Source organism: Protopterus annectens, chromosome 4.part1, assembly GCF_019279795.1.
Source record: "Protopterus annectens isolate FY-2018-M chromosome 4.part1, PAN1.0, whole genome shotgun sequence".
NCBI lineage: Eukaryota > Metazoa > Chordata > Ceratodontiformes > Protopteridae > Protopterus > Protopterus annectens.
Window position 1 is genome coordinate 972,568,529 of NC_056734.1, and position 23,744 is coordinate 972,592,272.

At 40.8% G+C, this 23,744-nt stretch overlaps 1 protein-coding gene and 1 pseudogene across 2 annotated transcripts in view; one reads left to right on the top strand and one right to left on the bottom strand.

Moving 5' to 3' along the window:
- The window catches only part of LOC122801470, a 2,979-nt pseudogene extending 2,463 nt beyond the window's left edge, over positions 1 to 516 (top strand).
- Positions 1 to 23,744, bottom strand: part of DIS3L2 (DIS3 like 3'-5' exoribonuclease 2) — a 4,570,298-nt gene that overhangs the window by 2,275,936 nt on the left and 2,270,618 nt on the right. The window lies entirely within an intron of this gene.

Consider the following 23,744-nt stretch of genomic DNA (forward strand, 5'->3'; position numbering starts at 1 on the left):
TCCTATCACTGTGAAGCAGAATTCACCAAGCGTTAAATTGTTCATCCACTAATAGGGAACGTGAGCTGGGTTTAGACCTTCGTGAGACAGGTTAGTTTTACCCTACTGATGTGTTGTCGCGATAGTAATCCTGCTCAGTACAAGAGGACCCGCAGGTTCAGATATTTGGTGTATGTGCTTGGCTGAGGAGCCAATGGTGCAAAGCTACCATCTGTGGGATTAAGACTGAACGTCTCTAAGTCAGAATCTCGCATAAATGTAAAGATACTGCAGTGCCGCGGACCTCCGGTTGGCCAGGGATAGTCGGCCGCTAGATCGGCGAGGAGCGCCACTCGTCACTGGGTCGGAGCACGGACGGAAGGGGGCCACCTCTCTCCAGCAGTGCACCGCACGTTCGTGGGGAACCGGGTGCTAAATCATTCATAGACGACCTGATTCTGGGTCAGGGTTTCATACATAGCACAGCAGCAAAAAGATACAATCTACTGAAAGTCAGCTCTCGTGCCAAGCTTTTGTCACAGGCGGGGGGACGGGCTCCGCGCCCTCGTGGGGAAGGGGGACCCGTCCTTGGGCCAGCCAGGCCCAACTGCCCCCGCTGGGGTCCAGAACGCAGGTGGGCCGGGGGGACCGAGGGAGCGGGGTCCAGACGTGACCTGGCAGCAGGACCGACCTCGCAGGAGGAGAAGGTCCTCGGACGTGCCCCTCGCTCCGCACCCCCCTGGCACCTCCATCCAGATAGCCGGAAACCCTGCGAGCGGAGGGGGCCAAGGATTGCGTACCATGGCTTAAGGGTTGTCCCCAGAGCAGCAAACTAGCGGGGGGTGCGCGGTCTCTGGGAGAGGGCATAGGGACATCCGGGGAAGCTGGCTCGGGGTGTCCCGTCCTCCAGGACCCTGGGGGTGCGGAGATATGGCTGCCATGGCGTCTCGCACCCAGGGCCGGCCGGGGGGAATCAGCGGATGGCGAGGCCGGACGAGGGTCTCCCCGGGACACCAGGTCCTCGATCCCGTCCTCCCGGCCCCCGGGGGTGTGGAGATATGGCCGCCAAAGCGTCTCACATCTGGGGCCGGCCAGGGGAGTCGGCAGATGGTGTGGGCGGGCCAAGGGCCTCCCTGGGACACCAGGTCCTTGATCCTGTCCTCCTGCCCCTCGGGCCGTGCGGAGATACGGCCGCCGGAGCATCTCGCACCTGGGGCCAGCCAGGGGAGTCGGCGGACGTCACGGGTGGGCCGAGGGCCTGCCTGGGACACCAGGTCCTCGATCCTGTCCTCCCGGCCCTTGGGGGTGCAGAGATATGGCCACCAAAGCATCTCACACCCAAAGCCAGCCGGGGGAGTGTCGGCGGACGGCGCGGGCGGGCTGAGCGCCTCCCCCAGAAGCCATGCCTGCGATCCCGTCCTCCCAACTATCAAGGTTGCGGAGATATGGCCACTGTGGCGTCTCGCACCCGGGTCCATCCGCGGGCAGCGTTTCGGCCTCCAGTCATCCACCCGGCACCGAGGGAACGAGGTCCTGCGAACGGCAGCAAGCAGGGGGCGAGGGAGCCACAGGCCAGGAGGCTCAGAGTGGAGCAGGTTCAACGGCAACTGGCACGGCGGGGGAGAGAGGCAGACGAGCCTAGAAATGCAGAGATGCCATCTCCCTCGCGAGTTTGAAAGCCCTACGTGGAGGGCAAAGGACAGAACCGGCATCACGGAAGCCCAGATGAGAGACAGTCTGAGGCCTTGCGGCCCAGCAGAGTTCCACGAGGCCGGGAAGGATCAGAGGGAGGTCCCCCTGAAAGGCTCAGAGAGCATAGGGAACACAGAACGATTTGGCAGCCTCCAGGAGATATCTAACCCGGGAGAAGAGCTCTCCCGCCCTGGTAGAAGTGGAAGCCCGGAGGGGTCCCTCCCCACGGAAGTCTGAAAGAGAGAGAGGGGCTGAAATCATATGGACTGGGAGAGCTCCAGCCTGGGTGAGGGGGGTCCGGAACACAGCCCCCTCTGGGACGGAAGTCCAGAAGGGAGAGAGGGGCTGAAATCGGCCAGTCGAGATCCTGCCTGGATGAGGGGGGGTCTGGATCATGGCCCCCTGTGGGATGGAATTCCGTAAGGGGGAGAGAAGCGGAAAGTGGCCGGGAGGGTGTGCCCCGCTCGGGTGAGAGGGTCCCGACCACCCCCTCCAGGTGGAAGTCCTTAAGGGGGCAACCGGTGGGAGTCCGTAAGACCCCTAGAGCTCCAGCCGAGCAGGGGGAAGGCGTCCAACCTCGGCCGGGACCCAACAGCATCCCCGAAATATCGCAAAGTCCCCAGAACCCCTCTGGACGGGAAAGGGGTGGGACGCGGAAGTCCTCAAGAGAGCGGATCTTCCCCTCTGCGGCCGAGGGGAGTTCCGCGGAGCGGCATGGATCGAAGGGAGGTCCCCCCTGAGGGGCTCCGAGGGCACGGGCACACGGCCCAGCCAGGCAGCCTCCAGGAGATCTGGGGGAGATGGGGACCATGGAGCTATAACCCCACTGCTTATGCGGATTCCTTTACTACTAAATTAATAAATTCTACACATGTAAATATCTGCAGACACAAATCTGTTCCCCTCAGAAGTAAATATAATGCCACATTTAAAAATAAGCCCCTATGGTGAAACCATAATATAAACAAGTTCTACAATAAAAAAAATAATTTCATGCTTGATAAACTTAAAGAAGTGCAGACCCTGATCAAATGCACTAAAGCTAGATACAATGTAAAAATAGCCACCCAGGTAAAGAATAACCACAAATCCTTCTTTAATCATGTTAGGAATCTCTGTAACAATGCACAGCACTACACAGAGCTAATAGTAAAGGATATCACACAGTCAGCACCCACAGGACCTAGCCAATCTAATTAAAATTCACCCCTTTTCTCCCCTATATACCCAGATCACATCCCTGCAATACCTACCAAAATCTCCCAAGAACACATCTTCAAGGAGTCATCCATGGCCAAGAACACTAGTACTGTGGGGCCAGATAACATGCCTTTTGGTTAGCGTGAAACATGACTGGTCAGATACAGAGACTATTCCATATCAGCCTCCAAAGAGTCTTACAGCTGGATGAATGGAGGACAGCAACAGTCATCCCCTTGAAAAATGTCACTGGATCCAGGTAATTATAGACCTATAAGCCTTAGCAGTCTCACCTGTAAAGAAATGTAAAGGATTATTATGAAACTAATAAATAAGGTCATAGGTAACCTACAGCTCTCGACCCAAGAAAGTTTGGATTTGTTAAAGGCAGATCCTGCCTACTTAACCTGGTCAACTTCTTTCAGAAGATTACTGAAATAATGGATAAATGCAAATCAATTAATACCACATGTCTAGACCTCACCAAGGCATTCAACAAAACCCTGCACAGTACTGTATAGTACACAAACTCATGTAAATCTTAATGTAACTCATTGGATAGCAAAACTGTCTCAGAAATAGAACCCAGGAAATTATGGTGGGCAGATCTACCTCCTCCAAAAGACCTGTCACCAGTGCTACATCCCATGGTTCAGTATTTGGGCCACTTTTCTTTGACATTTATTTCTTAGACATCAAAGCAAATGTTAATGATTTATGGCTGACCAAGTCGGCAGAGGGCTGTAAACTTGGTGCCTTCATAAACTCTCCAGAGGATACCAAAGTCCAACAACAGGACCTTTCCCAAACAAATAGCTGGGTGGCAGAACCATGGATTAAAATCCCAAGAAATGTACAACCATATCCTTTGGCAAGCATGACTTCTCTTGTAACTATCACATTGACACTGCATCCCTGAAAGCTGATCCTATAGTCAGGGATCTGGGAACCTGTGTCTACAACCGTCCTTTGATCACTTATGTATTTTCTGCTATAAGGAAGTCCTTTTTATTGCACAGCTTATATCTAAAGGTAATTATTCCATTGTACTCAGTTCTCATCAGACTGATCATTGAATAAATGCTCCATTCAGTATATACCGATCCAAGCACTTAACTGGAGCGACCACACTTTCAACTAAACAAATCAAAGGCCTAAATCACAAAGACTTGTCCCTCCTTCTTTGTATCATACAGACTACTAAACAAGCAGCCTCTGACTCACTTATGCAGCTTCAACAGACCCTATCCTGTTGCACTTATCACACATTTGCAAGTCCAATGGCAGGATAAACACCTGCTCAAGGGATCACAATCTCTTTGCAATGTAAAGAGAACATGTCGGTGTGATAGTATCTCTTGTAAGGAATTGTCTTCTACTCCACACAAAGCAAAGTACTGCTCTTAATGTTTTTAAGCATAATTTGGGCAAATGGATATGAAATCACAAATTCACCCCACAGTTTAGCACCAGTGTCCCTTACTGATAGGGGGCAGCAAGTCAATGTCCCAACATATCTTTCTAACGTGCAACATTGGTTTATTTGTACACAAAATATAAGGGCTAAAAACTACCATGAGAATATGCAGCTAGGCTTCTTAAGATCTCTACAGATCAACAGCATAGTGAGTGCCTATGAACCTAGTCCTAAACCAAGTATGCAGAAGCAGTTATGATCCGACTGGTGCACTCCTGCCACATTTGTCTATGTGCATTGCTGCACAGCATCAGTTAATGGTATGCATTCAAACTCTGCAGGCTGTCTGGATCAGCCTGAAGTCATATCCCTCAAGTTCTTATCTGCTACATCCACTGACATATTCTGTATTGCTGTCTATGTCCTGTGCATACTAAAACAAATAAAGCATAACTCAAGTGAAAAAAGCAAATGGAAATTAAAACAGAGACTTTAAAGTTGTTGTCATTAAATACTGCTCAACACAAGTAATTTAAGTTAACTCACCTAAATAGATATTTAGGTTTCTCCTACAGGAGGATGCCAACTCGCAGGCCTGTATCACAGACTCCTTGGGACCAGTGCAAAGCACACAAAGGATAAATGCTAAGATCACTTAAGCCCATTCCTTGGGAACACTAGCAACCCTTCCACTGATGACCTGTGGACTATGAAGAGGATGAAGGGGAATCAGTAGCTCCCTAAAATAAGGACTCATAATATGCAGGGCTGTACTTTTCTGGCAGTGACTGGTAGCCAGTGCAGATCCCATTGCAGCGGTATAATATGACAAAACAATGGAAATTATCCACTGAAACTCTTACTACTTTGTGCACTGTGTGTGTCCTCAACAGACTACCATTTGACAGCCAAAGGCAGTAAGTACTCCAACAATCTAAGTGAAAAGACACAATGAGGTGAACTGGGAATGGATTAAAAATCAAGATCTGAGCAATGTTATTTAGATGGAAGCAAGATGTCTTGACTACAGCTCACAAAAGGCCTTTTTGTGTCAGACTGCTATCAGGAATAATGTCCAGATACACCCCCCCCCCCACAGTGTTGACTGCTGCTTGAAAACTACCACTACTCCAGTTTCCCAAAGCTGTCATGATAACTATCAAACTAAACTACTACCAAAACATCCTGATAGCTGTTAAACTATTAGTATCCAGTCTTCTCCACTGTCAGCGATAATTCACCAGACAGGGAAAATTTAAGACAGCTTCCTGACAATGGGGCAATTAATGTCTCTTAAAGATAACAGGCAGCCTCAGCCAACTAGAATATTTGCATAAGAAATAGTCCCAGCATAGCTAAGTAAGATTTTACTAACCTAGCTGGACTGGGAACCAGCCTACAGTGAGCTGAACATAGTGATAAAACCACTTTCATGGTCTCTTTATAGTCAACATACCTAAACACAGCTTAGCTAAACTCTGGCATCTCAAGGAAAGCACTACTGAGAAATGAATGCTTGCTTCTGACAATCTTAACAGTAAAAAAAAAAAAAAAAGTGCCGATTCCTCACATTTTTTGAGAGACAAATGCAGCTAAACAATTTTGGCTATGCAGCCTGTCCATTATCTGAAGAAATAATAGCCAAACGGTAGAAAGAAATCTTAATGTACAGAGAGAGACGTCTGTCTGGTATGATGCATAAGGTACATCTAGACTAAGTTCATCTCACATCAGGGATGTCTTATTACAGTGATGGTCCAAACTTCATCCAATTCTCTGCTCATAGAATAATAGGGTCTTTCATTGGATAGTGTCCCCGTGGTTCCCCTGGCTTCAGCTTACATTAGAGAAGCCCAGGGGGTCAGGAAAAGCTGGTAGACCTGGTGATGGATGTGGGGCACTGGATAGATGTGGTACAATGAAGCAGCATATATATATATATATATATATATATATATATATGTGTGTGTGTGTGTGTACGTGTGTGTGTGTGTGTGTGTGTGTGTGTGTGTGTGTGTGTGTATATATATATATATATATATATATATATATATATATATATATATATATATATACACATACGTATGTGTGTGTGTGTATATATATATATATATGGATTCACTTTAGAAGATCGAATTCCCAAAATCTCGAACCTCATATTATCGAGACCAAAACATCGAGTTTTGGAAACTCGAACTTCTAAAATGAAATGAAAAAAAAAAAAAGTCAAACATTGCTTTTGCAGGGGGGCTTCGCCCCCCTGCACCCCCCATGTGGGGGGCTGTGCCCCCCCACCATCCCTACTTAAATATACCAACTCCGAGATCGCGCTACAGTGGGGAAAAGGGAAATCTCCCATATTGCGCTGTATGCGGAAGCGCAAAACGGGAGATTTCCCACTTCCTGTCAACACCACAAAATAGATAACATTACGTACACACAGAGCGTACAAGAGGCCTTCCTCTGTGTGCACGTAACGTTTTAAGGTAAGTAAAGTGTTATTTTTTAAAACTTTACATATTCGATATACTGAAATGTCGATCATATGGTCTCGACCATATGACATTCGAGATTTCAGTATTTCGATAATGTAAAGTGCTCCCACATATATATATATATATATATATATATATATGTAGATACACATATCTACACATATATATGTAGATATACATATGTCAGGTGGTGGGGTTGGAGCACTTTTTGCACTTCTGCTTCATCGTACCACATCTATCCAGTGCCCCACATCCATCAAAAAAGAAACCTCTTGTCATTTGGGTATAGAGCACTGTAAATCCACTTGTAAGGTACAATATGTTCCAGAAAAGCAAAATCGTTAAGTGCGCTTCAAATTCAACAAAGATTTTTTTTTTTAACTTTTGAATTAATGGTATTCATCTGCATAATGCTTTATTTCATTTAAAATGCTTTATGCTGTTCATTATCCCCATCAGACATTTGTTAGAAAATGCAAAAAGGATAGTTCTCGTCTACACTGTACAAATTCCCATGCTTTTTCTGCTGCTGGTGAAAATGTGACCAAGTTTTTCAGTTGTGGGGGGAAATGGGAAATTGTTGCATCTTGTTTGGAATATTAATGCCATATGCTCTTATTTTTTTATTTTTGATACTTTGAATATGATTTTGCTACTCAAAAATGTATATACTTGTGAACAATGGCCAACAAAATGTTCGATTTAATCTTACTCGTAGGCATATACTCCCCCCCCCCCCTTTCCTTGACTATTACGTAAAGGTTTTGGTAACTTTTGAAGATATTAATAATGATTTTGAAAAGGCTACCCAGTCTAAGCTATATGAAATATAATGTATACATACATATATATGGTGCTATTATGTATGATCAAACTAAATGTCGAATTGAAAACACAGTTAAAAAAAGTTCAAACATACACAATACTGAAAACAAAAAATATTGAATGAAATAATATCGAGAAAGGCAAACTATACCCTCTCCCAATATTAACACTAAAACCCCCGATAACACAAGCCTCAAATTCATCTATAGTGGTAGTGTTACGGGAAGGATTTTATGAAGGTATAATGTAGGGTTAGGGTTGAGGGAAGGAGCAGTGTCAGGATTACAGTTAGCACCCATTACTAAAGAGGGCAGGGGGGCTTCCACACAAACATACAGCACCTATCCTTTATTCATCCGCAGCTCTAACCCTGACTCACACACACAAACACTCAACCTTCCAAACCCATTTACCTGTCTCAACATTACACACCATCAACATTTACACCTCTCAGCTATCCTTACAGTTGACATTAAACCACACCCACTGCATGTGTCAAAAAACTAGCATTCAACAAAATGCAAGGGACTCAAATATATATATTCACTCACTCACACACACACAGTTTTTTTCCTCTTTTTCTATTCTTCCTCAGTGTTGGACCCTTAACTACTCTGTAGCTTTACTATACCTTTTCTTACTCTATTCATTTTTTTTTTAGTTTTTCTGTAGCTGCACTATTTTCACTGTAACATTAAAACAAAAGAATAAAATAAGGATTACTGTACATGTATTTACAGGTGTCTAGTACCCTTCAGAACTTGGGCACTGGCAGCTATGACCTTGGCTCTAATGATGATGTTTTATACTCATCCTCAAAGACCTAGAAAACTGGGGGAACAGATATAAGTCAGGACTGTTCCACACCTAAGAGGCTCAAGTATCTTCGTATAGGAATCAGAAATCTCCTTTGATCACTAGTTAAAATATTCTCTTATCAGTCTGTGCATTTTTGTAAAAGAGATATCTTCTAGAAAGGAGCCCAAAGGATACCGTAACCCTCTCATTGTTAGTGTCTGAGTCAAGCACACTAATAGTAAAGAAGAAACATCCTCCTTCTCAAGTTCAGAATTATCTGGTTTGATAAAGTCCACAGTAAAGTAAATAGACGAAAGTGCTTATTTAATAAAAAGTACTGCATTGCTGCTTCTAGGTATCTGCACATTTTCTTTCTTGTTTTTATATTCTGCAGTATGGATTTTGCTTAATCAATTTCAGAACTGTAAGACTTCGGTAATATGGAATCTCATTATTTCCATGGGGGATGATTAATTCATTTTCATTCACCTAGTCACATACTCTTTTGCAAATATTCTTTAACCTCTTAATTGCTGAATATTTTTAGAAGGTCTGTCCCCAGAACACTGGCTGCTGTTGTCTACTTTTGCTCTTCATATTGCTATCTGTATCTCTGAAACAGTACAACAACCATTTACTAAATTTCTAAGGATTGTTAAAGGCATAATTATCTATAAAACCTCAAAGACAAAAAAAGCAGCTGCATCTTGACTTTTAAAGGAAAAAAAAAAAAGATTATTTTTAATGTAATTGTTATGCCTCTACAGATAATGAAAACCAAGACCCAACACCACACAGTACTGGCTCAGGAGCCTCTAGGAGCTGGCCAGGGAAGATGGGTATGAGTCCTCTGTGAGCTTACCCGCCCTGGCAAAGGCAGGAGGGTTCTGAATCACCATATGGGTGATACTTAAGAGCTTTACAAGCAGCAGAAATCACACTAACTTAATGTGCTTGCATTGAGTAGCTGAGGGAAAACTACTATGCAGAGGCATGCATCCCTTAGGAAGGTAGCAAATCCAGACTTGATGCAGCTGCAGAAGGAGAAAGGGGGTGCTCCCACAGTGAGAGGGTAAGCTGCCACTCCAGGACCAATAAGCTGCCCCACTCCCTACCACCTGATCTTGCTGAGGACTGGAAGACAGGAGGGAGTTTTCTGGACAGGAACAAATGTTTTTTGCCAAGCCTAGAAATACCTGGCTCCTATTCTCTAAGTAAAAATGGGCAAAAAGGGATAGTACAGGCAGGGTTATGGTTATAGAAGATTTTGGGACAAAGACTCAGCAAAGATTCTCACCAGGTGTTTCATCCTCTGGTCTCAGTGGGACCGAAAAGGTCACAAATGCCTAAAACTCTCTTCATGCAGACTCTGAATCCAATCTTTTTCAGCTTTTCCATCTTCATTAGTTGCCCTTTTTCAGTGAGACTTTAAGCTTATGCTCACTAGTGTATGGTTCTCCACAAAGGAAGAAGCTTGCATAATGAACTTATGCACCAAGAAGTTCGTGAAAATTTGGAGTCTGTTGCAGCAGAGTTTCCTTATAAGTGGTTCAACACTGGCTTTCCAAGATAGCTGCACCTTAATCAACAGCTTAACTTCAGGTCTCGCAGTGTGAAAAAATAAAATGAAGGACAAGGGTCAGGAACTCATCAATTTTAGTGAATTCAAGTTACTGGACAGTAAGTACACTGCCTGGATGCCAGCAAAGAAGAAACTAAGACAGCCTGAAAAAAATCAGCTAGTAAAGGTGAAGACAAAACACTGACTGGGAAGAATCCTGCAGCTGTTCAGCAAAAAGCAATTCAAGCTCCAGCTTTGGTGTAAAACATGGCATCCAGTAATCTAAAAAAAAAAGTCAAATGTGCTCAGAGCTGATCATAATAAATGAAACACTGAAAGACTATATTACCTCAAATATTAAAAGGCTGTAAAAAATGGAAGAAGCTTTAAACAGATATTTAGATGAGCTGATAAAAAGTCTTTTGGCTTTATCCCGGTTAGAGGTCACCACAGCGGAACTCCGGTCCGTTAATAATTGGCAGTGGATTTTTACAGTATCGAGTTGCCAGCCTGATGCCCAACCTTGAAAGAAGGCACACCCATTCATGCATTCTTCTACCTGCATGTCTTTAGATGTCACTCGACTGCGGGGAGGACATGCAGACTCCACACAGAAGGCACTCCAGTTGAAAATCGAATGGGAGAACCTCTTGCTGTGAGGTGACAACACTAACCACTGCACCACCACAGCCCTATTTAGATGAACTGATGAAACTGCAAAAAATCAGAGAACAAAATGAAGAAAAGGCTGGCTGAGTCTGAGACTGCTCAAGAAGACGTTTCAAAAAATGGGAGAATTAGAGGGCAGAGCACATAGGGAAATCTGAGATTTTCTGCTGTACAAGAGAAAGTAGAAAGAACAGACCATATTAATTTTATGAAGGCACAAATAAGCAACTGTACTGTACAGGGATCTGGTAATTGAAAGGACACAATGTGTATGCTCCAAACCTGGCCATCAGAAAGCAGCCAAGATCTGTACGGGTGAAGATGCAATACTACCACCAGAAAGAGCTAATCCTAACAAAACAGAGTGTTTATAGAAAATAACTATTCACTGTACATCAAGCAGAGCAGAAACAAATTTATTCCAGCAATCAGGGAATGTCAAGAGGCAGATGGGAGATTCAAGTTGCTGTATCCAACTATATTCAGAATATTTTTTTCTTGGGAGATCAAACTCATTTTTGATGCAGAACAGACTATAGGGGAAATACAAACGTTTGTCCAACAATGGATGAGCCATAAAACACAAGGGGAGTCTGCTTCTCATTCATCGGATGGTAAGGTTCATAGGCAAAAATTTTGCCAGTGAAATCTTTTGCAATGTTCCAAAGGAAAATGCTTAAAAGACAGAAAAAGCACAAGAGTTGACTATAAGAATTAAGAGTACCTTGGACTTAAACCACAGTCTGGTGACGGGAGATGAACATGAACAGGAAGAAGACCTGCAACACTGAAGTTACTGAGTAAGTGTGAGACAATAAACAGCAATCACATTTGTGAAATATGGCTTTACAAAAAAAAAAAAAGTGTCTGAGGAAGACTGGATTTTTCTTGACTTTGTTAAACTTGTTGGGGGACTGAGAGACATATGCCCCATTACAGGGTGTCATTAATGTTTGAAAGGACAGTAAATGGGAAAAAAGAAGGAGAAAGATGAAAAAATTAACTAAACATTTTATGATATAAATTGCATGTGATATAGTAATGTACTTTTAGTGATTATTGTACGTGATAAAAGATACTAGAGAAAAGAGTGCCTTTTCTCTTTTTTAGTTTCAAGAAATGTAGGCATTACAATTAAAAAAAGCAAAGAAAGGCTGGACAAAAGTGTGTTTAAGTCAAGAAAATGCAATATTGGGCTGTTGGGGTGGAGGACACAGTATAAAAGTGCACTCATCACAATATATGTACAGCTGAAATGTTTTCTTTCACTTTTGCAGAGGTAAATATCTGGCTTAATCAATTGACAAGTGTTTTGTTACTACAAGTAGATTTTTAAAAAAATGAGAGATCACAATGTAATAAATAGTTTTTTTTAAGCAAATAAATGTTCCATGCCAGTTGAGAAATCTGGAGCTGAAGGTAACAGTGCATTTTGATCTTACTTTTCCATGGCAACAAGCTGACTAAATGTGAAGGCAGTACATCAACAGGTTGGGGACAAGGTTTACTTAAAAGGAACAAGGGCAAGCAGTTCAGTAAAAAATAAAATACATTTGAAATTATTGAAAGGGAATAAGAGATAGCAGTTTTTCTGTTAACGATTTGTTAAAGCATTTACCAGAACAGTGCATAATTGAGTTTTATTTAAAGACAGGCAGTGCTCTTTTTCTTAAGGCTAAAAGTTAATATTTTCTGAAAACATACATATCTGGGAGCATAATACTGATAAGATAAAAAGAGACAGCAATTAGCATAAATGGAAGCACAGGCTGTAACAAGTGTCTTAGCATGGATAACCTTAATTTTGTATTAGGTTTTGCCTGTGTGTGTAGCTGTCAATTTGGGACAATTGTTCCTGTAAGTAAGGTTAAGCTTCATTATTTGACATAGTTTTGTGCGCTTCTTTTAAGTTAATAGGTTCTGGGGTGTGTGTGTGTGTGTGTGTGTGTGTGTGTGTGTGTGTGTGTGTGTGTGTGTGTGTGTGTGTGCGCACACGCTTTTTTGTTTGAGGGTTTTCATTAACACAAAGTCATGTAAAATGTGTCATACGTTGAAATGGTGATGATAATAAATAACTGTATAATAAATCAAACTGCCATTTATTCAATTCCTGCCTTTTTAAAAAAAAAACATGCATCTTTATTAACCCATCAATTACAACATAGGTAATCATACATCTATATAAATGAAAACAAACCACACCTACATAATCTTACTTACAAGCATTTTACATCACAAAACACACTGACACACTCCCAATTTCAAGCATTACACATCACTTATAATCTGCCAAATAACATTCAGTCAAACATTACATAGCTAATTTAACTCCTGACTTCTTTTAAACTTCATTCCTCCCCTGTATGTATTGTTCCAACAATTCCCATATTTTTCTATGTAGTTTGCTCCTAACCTTTTCTAAAGATCTCAATTCCAGTTGTTTTATCTCTGTTACTATATTCACTTCTACTATAGTGGGTTTAGATTTTGATTTCCATTTTCTAGTAATTGCTTTCTTGCAGGGTTGTCATCTTTTAAGTTGGCCAATGTGGGACGTGGGGGTGTGGCCAATATGACACTGGCCACACCCTCTATGACATCATCAGATGAGTGGTGAAGGAGGTGCAGTTTGGGGTACAACAGCTGGCTGGTTGCTGGAATGGCTAGCTGGCTGGCTAGCTGCTGGAGTAGCTAGCTGGATGGATTAATAACTACAGTGGCCAGCTGAATGGATGAATGGCTGGAGTGGCTAACTGGCTGAATGACGGGATGGAAGGCTGGCTGGATGGATGGATGGATGGCTCTGTAGCTAGGCTGCTAGCTTGCTTGCCTGCTTGCTGGCTGGCTGTTAGGAAAAAAAAGACAAATCTCAGTCTTACTTCTGTGTGGCTGTAGAAGCACTAAAAACAAACTACTCTGCAGCCGCGATCCTTATAGGGCACTTCCTGCCCCAAGCCACACCCCCTTCATGAAATGCAGCCAATTGCTGCACAATTTAAAATATCAGGATCTAACAGGGCTGCCTGTAGGTCCAGATTGGTGACATAACTGAATTGCCGTGGAAAGGCTGGTAGTAATTGCAGCTTTTCCACAGCAATTCAGCATGATCGAAAAGAGGGACTTTTCAAGTCCCGCTGTTTTGCACAGCGGGCAACGGTATAATGTAGCACAACCCATGAGTGTCGGCTGATAACAGGACAGTTGGCAACCCTACTTTCTTGGTTGCCATCATAATTAGACACAGCAAGGCCTCACCACATCCAGGCAATTATGAATCTGTTTATCATAGCTCAGAAAAATCATCTCCTCCGTCAACCCAATCTCCCCATCCCGCATCTCCAACAGTGTAACCCACAGGGAATCCTTAAAGTCCACCAACTCACTGCACTCTCAGCAAATATGTTCCCAATTAGTATTTCTTCCCTGTAAGACCTCTAACATTTGCTGTATACATGAGGAAAAATTCTCTGGAGTCTACTTGGGGCATGAAAATATCTATGCAAACATTTCCAAACAAAAATCCTAAATCTTCTAGATTTTGTTTCATATTTGGGAGACATGCATATATCCTCCCATTGTTTCTTTGTAAATTGCTTATCCAATCTCTTTTCCCTATCCTTTCTAACTTCCTCTGATTGATTCTTATAGTTCTCATGCAATGTTTTATATACTCTACTAATTATTCCTGTTTAATGACAGCTTCTGTTCTAGATTATACTAAAAACTCTACCAGTGCTGGTCTTTCATTTAGGGCACCCCTATTTCTTTCTCTTTGCCTATACTCTGTTATCAATCCTTGATAGCGAAGGCAATCTCTAACCTGCAGTCCAAATACATTCTTGGTATCTTTGCCTCTCTAATTATTTGCTCTTGGTTCCTTTGCCAGTTTACTCCAATAAATTCCAGCCCCCTCTTGTCTATTGTCTATATCCCTAACCCTAATTGCAGTCATCCCTATCGGCAGAATTTCGTTTCTCCATTCCTATGTTGGCTTAGTTCTTAGGATACTTTCTGCTACTTTATAGATATAATATTCTGCATGATTATTATTTTCCTTAAAGGCCTGCATCCAAAATCACAGTCTCTCCTTGATTCTTGAGCTTTCTCCATTTCATCATCATCTCTTTAAACTTTGAATTTTAGTTTTCTGCTTGCGCTATGCATAGCAGCCTTAACTGTGTAGCTCTGAAATATCTCTTCAAACTGGGAATCTCAATCCACCCTGTTCTACTGGAAGAATCAGCTTATCCTACTTGACTCTTGCAGTCTTCCCTTCCCAGAAGAAGTCCTTCAACTCTTTATTAATTGCTATCCACAACTTCTCCTCTAGTTGACAAAAATATACCTGACCTGTATATAAGACTAATGGAACTAAAACATTTAACTGCTTGCATCTTACTATCCATACCCATATAACAAAGCTTCCATTTTCTCAGTTTTTGTATTATCTTTTGTTCATTCTCTTCCCACATATCCTTAGCTGCTATACCAGAATCATTTTAATCCATACTCCTAATACTTCATTTTATCACTTCCCCATAAATATGAATATTGCTGAACCAATTCATATGTGGGTAAATAATTTACCGCTCTTGCCTTTGTTTTATCTTCATTGATTTTGTATCCCAAAAATATATGAAACTGCCTCAAAATGTTCGCATAACAGTGTAATGTATCCTTCTAGTTTTGTGAGGTATAAAATAATAGCATCTGCAAATACAGCCAGCTTTTCTTAACTACCATACCAATTATATCCTTGAATTTCTTAGTCCCTTATTTTCTTTGCCAATGGTTTTAAATATAATGCAAATAACAAAGGGGAAAGAGGACACCCCTGCCTGATTCCTCTGCTCAAACAGAAATGATCAGACAGGGCCCCACCCACTTTCATTTTCACCTCCAATCCCTTACATTTCCTCCTAAGCAACCATAATTTTTTCAGGAAATTCACATGCTTCCATCGCCCTGCTCAGAAAGTCTAGCTTACTCTGTCAAATGCCTTCTCTGCATCAAGACCCACCAACAACAATGGTATTTTCTTACATTCTGCTTCCATCTGGATCATCATTGTTCTATTAATATTGTCAAATGTTTGCCTCCCCTCCACAAAACCACACTTATCCATATCAATTTTGGCATTACTTTTGCCATTCTTTTAGCCATTATTGACATGGACACTTTATAATCATGGTTTAGTATTGAAATGGGCCTGTATGAAGCTGGATCTGATGAATTTTTAACCTCTTTACGTATTACAGCTACCACTGCTTTCTTCCAAGATGCTGGTACTTCTCCTCTTAAAATACTGTTAAAAAACCTTCCAGATCTTTATCAGTTTTTTCCCTCCTACCTTCCAAACATCCACAGGAATACCATCTATTCCTGGGGAAGTTCTTGTAGATTGGTTATACATCATAATTTTTATCTCATCTCCTGCTATCCCAACTGTTAGTAACTGAGCCTCATCTACCTCAAACCCTGGCATATTTAATTCTTCCATAAACATTTCCATTTGTATCTTTTTCTTGAGTTCCATATCTTTCTGCTTTATACAGACTTTTGTAGAATTTCCAAAATATTTCTAATACCGCTACAGGATCTTGTTACCCTCCTTGTTATAGGCTCCCTAAGCTTGGCAACAGACCTTTCTATTTTCTGTTGCCTAAGTCATTGTGCCAAAAGTTTTTTTGTGCCCTAGTGTTACTATAAAAAAAACAGTTGCTTAACAGCAATTTTTCTAAACTCGTGTATATTATCAAGTTAATCCCTTACTTTCTGCTTAGCACTCTGCAATTGCTCCTCTTCTTGTTCTGTGAGTTTCCCTCTATTTTGCAGTACTTTAACATTTGTCAGCCCCTCTAAATAATTATTGTTACTTCTTAACCACAGATCCCCTTCTTTTATTTCCACCCCATTCTTAAACTCTCCCTTAATTTTATCCCACCCTCTAGCTATATTTTCAGAAGTAATTTTTATCCTATCGAATAGCTCCTGAATAATCTCCACTACACATTCCTTAAATTCCTCTCTTTTCAACAGATAGGTGGGAAATTGCCACTGTCTCATTTTTATTTCATTATCATGTGTTTTTATTTTAGTTATTATTGGGTGTGTATCAAGACCTTCAATTAAATGCACATGTCCCTGTGAAATGTAAATTCTGTATAGCCAGCCCAGGTTTTTATACCTTGGGGAATAATATGTAAATTCACTCCAAACTCTTATCACTGAATTCACATTTTCCATGCCAAACATTTGCATACATTTCTTCAAAACTCTACCCTCCTTTGTTATACTTTCCCTTCTGGGCCCTCCAGACACACCTTCACTGCTGTAAATCAAATTCCAGTCCCCATCTATAAGTAATATTCCTTGTTGAAAACTGATTATTTCTCACAGAATTTTCTTAAGCAACGTTAAAGCAGTTTTAGGTGGAATTTAAATACATGCCAGCGTAATCCTCCTCCCCTGCCAGTAGTCCCTTAGCACTACAAATATGCCATTATCTGTTTTATCCTCTTCTATCACTCCTCTTGCAATTAATACAAGTACTCCTCTTTTCTTTTGTCCCACAGAATCCGCTGAATAACTATCCTGAAAACCTTTATCAAATTCACATGTTCAGTTCTTTCCAAGTGTGTCTCCTGTAAAATAGCTAATGTGCACTCTACATTTTTAATATATTCTTTATATTTATCTGTGAGATCATTGACATTTACACACATTACAGAAAGCAGCATTGTATTAAAAAGTTATTATTCCCATCTTTTATGTATAACACCTTTTTGTTAAATGTCTAATTACAGCTTTTGTGTTACATGCATACACTCTTTGGCAGGTCAAACTTTTATATATTAGTTTCTTGTCATATCCATTTGAGCCTATGTCACATCTTACAAAACTTTTTTATTTACTGAAAGCCCTCAAACAAAAAAAAAACAACCCTCAAACCCCCCTGAAACCTAAGCATTTAATAGCAACATGTAAAACTATGTACATTTTCAAATATTGAAGTTTTACCCTCCTAATAGGAACGACTGTGCAGGATTTGTAGGTGGTGGGCCTTGATGCAGAGAAAGCATATGACAGAGTATGCCGGAATTTTATGAGTAAGGCAATGGAAGCATTTGTATTCCCTGATAAATAAGCTTAATTAAGAGGATATATGAGGGATCAGAGGCAAAAGTTAAAGTAGGAGGGGTCCTCTTTAATAAGATGGATCTGAAAAGAGGAATCAGGCAGGGGTGTCCTCTTTCCCCTTTATTTGTGCTATGTTTAGACACTTGCCAAGGAAATAAGAGACTCTGAAATTCAAGGATATAATTGGGATGGTAATAAGTAAAAGTTGGCTTTATTTGCAGACAATATTTTTAACTGATATAACCAATAAAAGACATCTCAGTGTTGTAGAACATTCAAGACAGTTTCAAGTGTTTAAGGTATATAAAATTAAATGAAGACAAAACAAAGGCTATAGCCATAAATTATGTGCCTACACATGAATTGATTCAGCAATACCCATATCTATTGAGACATGATAAAATGACATATTTAGGAGCATAGCTTAAGAGGATTCTGTTACTGCAGCTAAGGATATTTGGAAAGAGAGTACACAAAAGATAATAAAAAACTGAGAAGCTGGAAGCTCCTTTTTATGGATATGGATAGCAAGATACAAGTGGTTAAAATGTTTTCAGTCCCTTAGTTTTATATACAGGTCAGGCATGTTTTTATCAACTAATAGAAAAGTTGTGGACAGTACTTAATTAATAATGAGTTGAAGGAGTTATTCTGAGAGGGGAAGAGGGCAAGCCTCAAGTGGAATAAGTTGATCCTTACAACTGTACAAGGTGGTTTACAGTTACCTGACTTGAGCAGGTATTTTAGAGCTACACATTTAAGGCTCATAAACATAAATGCAGAACGCTATAATTCAAAGTCAAACGGGATGATGATGAAGCAGGAGGAATTCAAGAAATAAGGAGAGGGAGAGAGAGAGACAGACGGAGAGAGAGAGTATTCTAAGAACCAAGCGAACATGAGAATGGAGATAGGAGATTTTGCTGTGAGGGATGACTGCATTTAGGGATACAGAGAAAAGCTGGGGGGGCTGGAATTTACTGCAGAAAACTGTCAAAGGAACCAAGGTACTGACTTGGCAGACAATAACTAGAGAGAGAAAGGTAATAGAGTGGGAAAAGGCAAAGAAGACATTTGGAAGGCAGGCTAGAGACTGGCTTCCATATCAGGGATTGATATCAGAGTGTAGGCTAAGAGATAGGGATACGGAAACCCTATGTGAAAGACCTGTTCTAGTAGAGTTTTTAGTTGAATCTAGAACAGAAGCTGCTATTAAAAAGGGATAATTAGTAAGGCATATAAATTATTGCACAATAACTGTACAAATCAATCACAGGAGGTTAGAAAAGACTGGGAACAGAGACTGGATTAGCAAATTCACATGAAACAATGGGAGGACATATGTATGGCTCCCAAATATGCAATAAAGGCTAGAAGATTTTGGGATTTTTGCTTGGAAGTGTTTGCAGAGGTATTTTTACACCCTAAGTGGACTCCAAAGAATTTTTCCTCAGGTAGACGGCAAATGTTAGAGGTAACTGGGTACATATGTTTTGAGAGTATAATTAGTTTGCAGATTTTAAAAATCCCTACAGAGTACTCTGTCAGAAATACTGGGCAAGGAAGTAGGAGTAACAAAAGAAATTATTTTTTTAAGCCAGGATACAGGATCTGAATTGCCTAGACATAAGACCTTGGTAAGTTTGATATCCATTTTCTAGCAATTGCTCTTTTGGCAGCCACCAAAATTAAAAGTACTGAATATTGTAACAGAGAGAAAAGAAGTGGGAGTGGGATCTTTACAAAAGGGTGGGAGCAAACTACATAAAAAACTGGAAATTGTGGGAACAATGCATGCAGAATAACATTTTGGATGAGGAGTGAGGTTTAAGGGAAGGCAGGACTTGATCAATTTATGTAATGCTGGATTAATGATAATTAGATATAAAAATATACGTGATGTACAATGTTTGCAACTGTAAACATGTTAACATGGTTTGTGCTCCTTTATATAAATGTATGTCTGCCTATGTCTTAAGTGATAATTCAATAAACGTGTTAACAAAAAAAAAAAAAAAAAGAGTGGCTCAACATTTGCAAGGGGATGTGGGTCTCTTCCAAGCAAAATAAGGACTGCAAGTGGGAGTCCACTGCTGAAATTGGTCTTCCACAGTATGCCAACTTGTATGTTCTTCTACAGATACCATGGCCCTCAGAATTACTAAGTAGCAAATAATTTCAAAATCCAGTATTACTCTAATTGAATTTCCACTAACATGAATGCCAAATGAGATGTTAGAAAAATATTGGCCCAAAGGGGAATTACCATTCTCTACTAGATGCCTGGCAGTGAGAAATTGATTTTTGCCTAATCACTTTTTGCAGCAAATTAAAATGAAGGTGGCAGTATTCTCCCCTTCTAACCCTACATCAGGCCATTATGAAAAGGGGGGAGTTTGGCCAAAGAAGGTAAAAGGTAATCCAAAGAGCTGTGGAAGTCTGACAAGTTTGGAAAGGTGGATATCTGTCTGCAGTTGTTTCCCATGCGTAAGGATTCTGTTGTAGCAGTGCTCCCTTTTATTAGCATCTACAGTTTCTGGGCTAATTAGGGATTACTCCTATTCCCAAAGTACCATTCATGCAGAAGCAATCAACCCTTTAAGGTCAGTAAAAAGACTTGCAAAAGTAGGCAAGACTTTCTCAGTCCTTTAACTCATCAGTGTTGTCAAAGGAAACAAGAACTGAATACAGCATAAAACTATTCTGTTCATCTTACCTTAACCACATTAAGTACAGAATAACCTGTAAATGCAGCATACAGCCATCATCTCACAATGCCCATTTATCTAAAGCTAATATAACCTAATATTCTTTTGTGCAGGAGCAGTTTCTGCTATTTAATTCTTAATGGATGGTTATTTTGATCACAGGGAAGGCATTAGTAAAGATATATATCCAAGAAAATGCTAACCATGTTGTATGCTACAACACATTCATTAAACTACATTATTTAACAAGCTGGCATACCATTAGTCATTCCAGTGAAACTATCCTCCTCCAGTCAATGGTTAGGCTATGATGCTGTAAGTTGTTGCCTCACATCTTATAGTGTGACAAAAGTTGTTAAATTAAAATGATACCTTACTGTATTACTGTAGGGATGCTGGGTTTTGGTTTGCAGGCATGGCTGATACTGTATGATCTCTATTTGGTCTGCACTTGCATTGTGTATCATTGTAAAATCTTTCTGGATTTTAAATCTCCCTGCAGAAGACCAGTGTTGTGCCTGAAAAAAAAATCCTTCTCAATCAGATATCAATAAAATACACAGATAAATGCAGCTCTGCTCCTATATGATTAAAACTAAGTGGTATATTCTCCCAACACTGAACATCACACAAACAGTCCAAAATACTTCAGAGACAGAAGTGTCTGAGGAAGAAGTAAATGATGTTTTAACACAAGAGAAGCAAGCGTAGAAATGGCTTCACGGCAAATTGAAAGGAAAATCATCTTCTGTATGTCTCAGTAACTGCAAAGCCTTCTGTCACTGCTTGATATGTATACTTTTTTTTTTTTTAAAGGTGGACTAGAATTGTCTTTGTAAACTCCTTAATGTTGTTCCATTCACACTTTTTACACTTGTTAATCATTTAATGCTTCAGAATATAAATGCCAGCCGCCTACTCTCCCAGCCCATTCTTTGCTTGAGCTCTTTCATCCTTTCTTTGAAATTACTCGTCTTAATCCAATTCTCTACCATCTACTATAATTCTTTTGTCCGCAAATCATCTCCATGGAAGACCTCATAGTCAAACACTGTGTCTAATTCCCTCCCATCCTCCCTTTCTTTTCTTTGTAAAACAATATCAGAAATTCCACTTTCCCTCTCAATTCCTCCCTGCTAAACTGACCCAGCAATCCAATCTTGCAATGTGCAACACACATGTAGTTTGTCAATGCTTTTCTTTTCCAGCTTTGTGTTCTAAATGCATGCACAAAACACTGTGACTAAACTGCACTCATTCATCACTACTTTAAGCTTAAATTAAAAGCTCCAGGAAAGATGAGTGCCAACTGTTTTGTCAGGCTGTTACAATTCCAAATTCTTGTTCTACAAGGGGATGAACCCTAACACAATACACCCAACAATTATATTCAAATTATATTTTAAGCAGAATCTATGTGCTCAAAATATTGTCAATTCAATTACAAGGGTAAGCGCACAATTCATGTCATATTTAACAGTTTATTCCTCATGTAACAGTTTAAAAAACTGAATTCTCAACTGCAGAAAAACTGCAATTGGCCTGCAAGCAGATTTTTCATTCTACAAAATATGAGTTCAATCCCTGTAGAGGAACCTTAAAAACAGCTTAAAGGATCTACTGCTTTTTTTTTCAAATACTACTTGCCATTTGAATGAAGAATTCTAAGTCATCTGCTCTCCTGTTAGCACACACTATCAAGGAGAATGTTACCGGGACTACCGCATCCCAGACAATGTATTTCATGTGACTACAGCAGCAATTACTTTTGGAATGTGTAACACTGAACCTGGACCAGATCTTATTTCTGATGAATACTGTGGCAAATCTGGTTGTTTACTGCTCAGGACTAATGTGTTAACTGCTTCTTCGAGAAGATATTTTGTTGACTGCTGGAAAAGCTGGTAATGCTTATAAAAAAATATCAGATGAGCAGACATAATGGGGTTTCCTAAGTGACATCATGGAACCGTGGGATTGGGAAATTCAGTGTGATCTCAGAGTTGTTTTATATATAAAATAATATAACTTTTTCTTTCAGCTGCTCCCATTAAGGGTTGCCACAGTAAATTGTCTGTTTCAATTTATTCCTGTACTCTGCATTTTGCTCTCTCACTACATCCATAATCCTTATCTTAGGCCTTCCTCTTTTCCTCTTAGCTGGCAGCTCCATCCTTAACATCCTTCTCCCAATATACCCAGCATCCCTCCTCAGCTTATGCCCAAACCAACGCAATCTCATCTCTCTAGCTTTGTCTCCAAACCATCCAACCTGAGCTGACCCTCTAACATACTCATTTCTAACCTTGCCCAGCCTCACCACACCCAATGCAAATCTTAACATCTTTAACTCTGCCACCTCCAGCTCTGACTCCTGTCTTTTCATCAGTGCTACCATCTCCAACCCGTATAACACAGCTGGTCTCACTAACATCTTGTAAACCTTCCCTTTCACTCTTAATGGTACCAGTCTGTCACAAATCACTCCTGACACACTTCTCCACCCACTCAACCCTACCTGCACTCTCTTCTGCACCTCTCTTCCACATTCACAGTTACTCTGAACTGTTGATCCCAAGTATTTAAACTTATTTGCCTTCGCCAACTCTTCTCCCTGTATCCTCACCATTCCTCCATCCTCCCTCTCATTCATTCATATATTCTGTCTTAGTCCTGCTGACAGCCATTCCTCTCCTCTTTAGAGCATTTCTCCACCTCTCCAGGGTATCCTCAACTGTTCCCTACTCTCACTACATATCACAATGTCACCCGCAAACATATTAGTCCACGAGTCTCCTGTCCATCACCATTGCAAATAAGAAAAAGGCTCAGAGCTGATCTTTGATGTAATCCCACCTCCACCTTGAACACATCCATCACTCCTACCACAGACCTCACCACTGTCACACTGCCCTCATACATATCCTGTACCACTCTTACATACTTCTCTATTACTGACTTTTGCATACAATACCACAACTCCTCTCTAGGCGAATATGTATACAATATATCTACCCAACATAACGATAAATGTCAATGTCTTTATGCTGAAATTGCATACATCAACAAGCAACTATGCATGCACCATGAATCAGCTCTGGCATATGTAAAAAAACAAAAACAAAAAAAACTCCATTCCCTGATAATGATACACAACTCCTCCAAGGTCACACAAGCAGCATAACAGGGTAAGGGCACATTCTACAACCTTAGCAATTGATCTCAGACATCTGTCGACCAACTGTTTAGCTGATCATAAA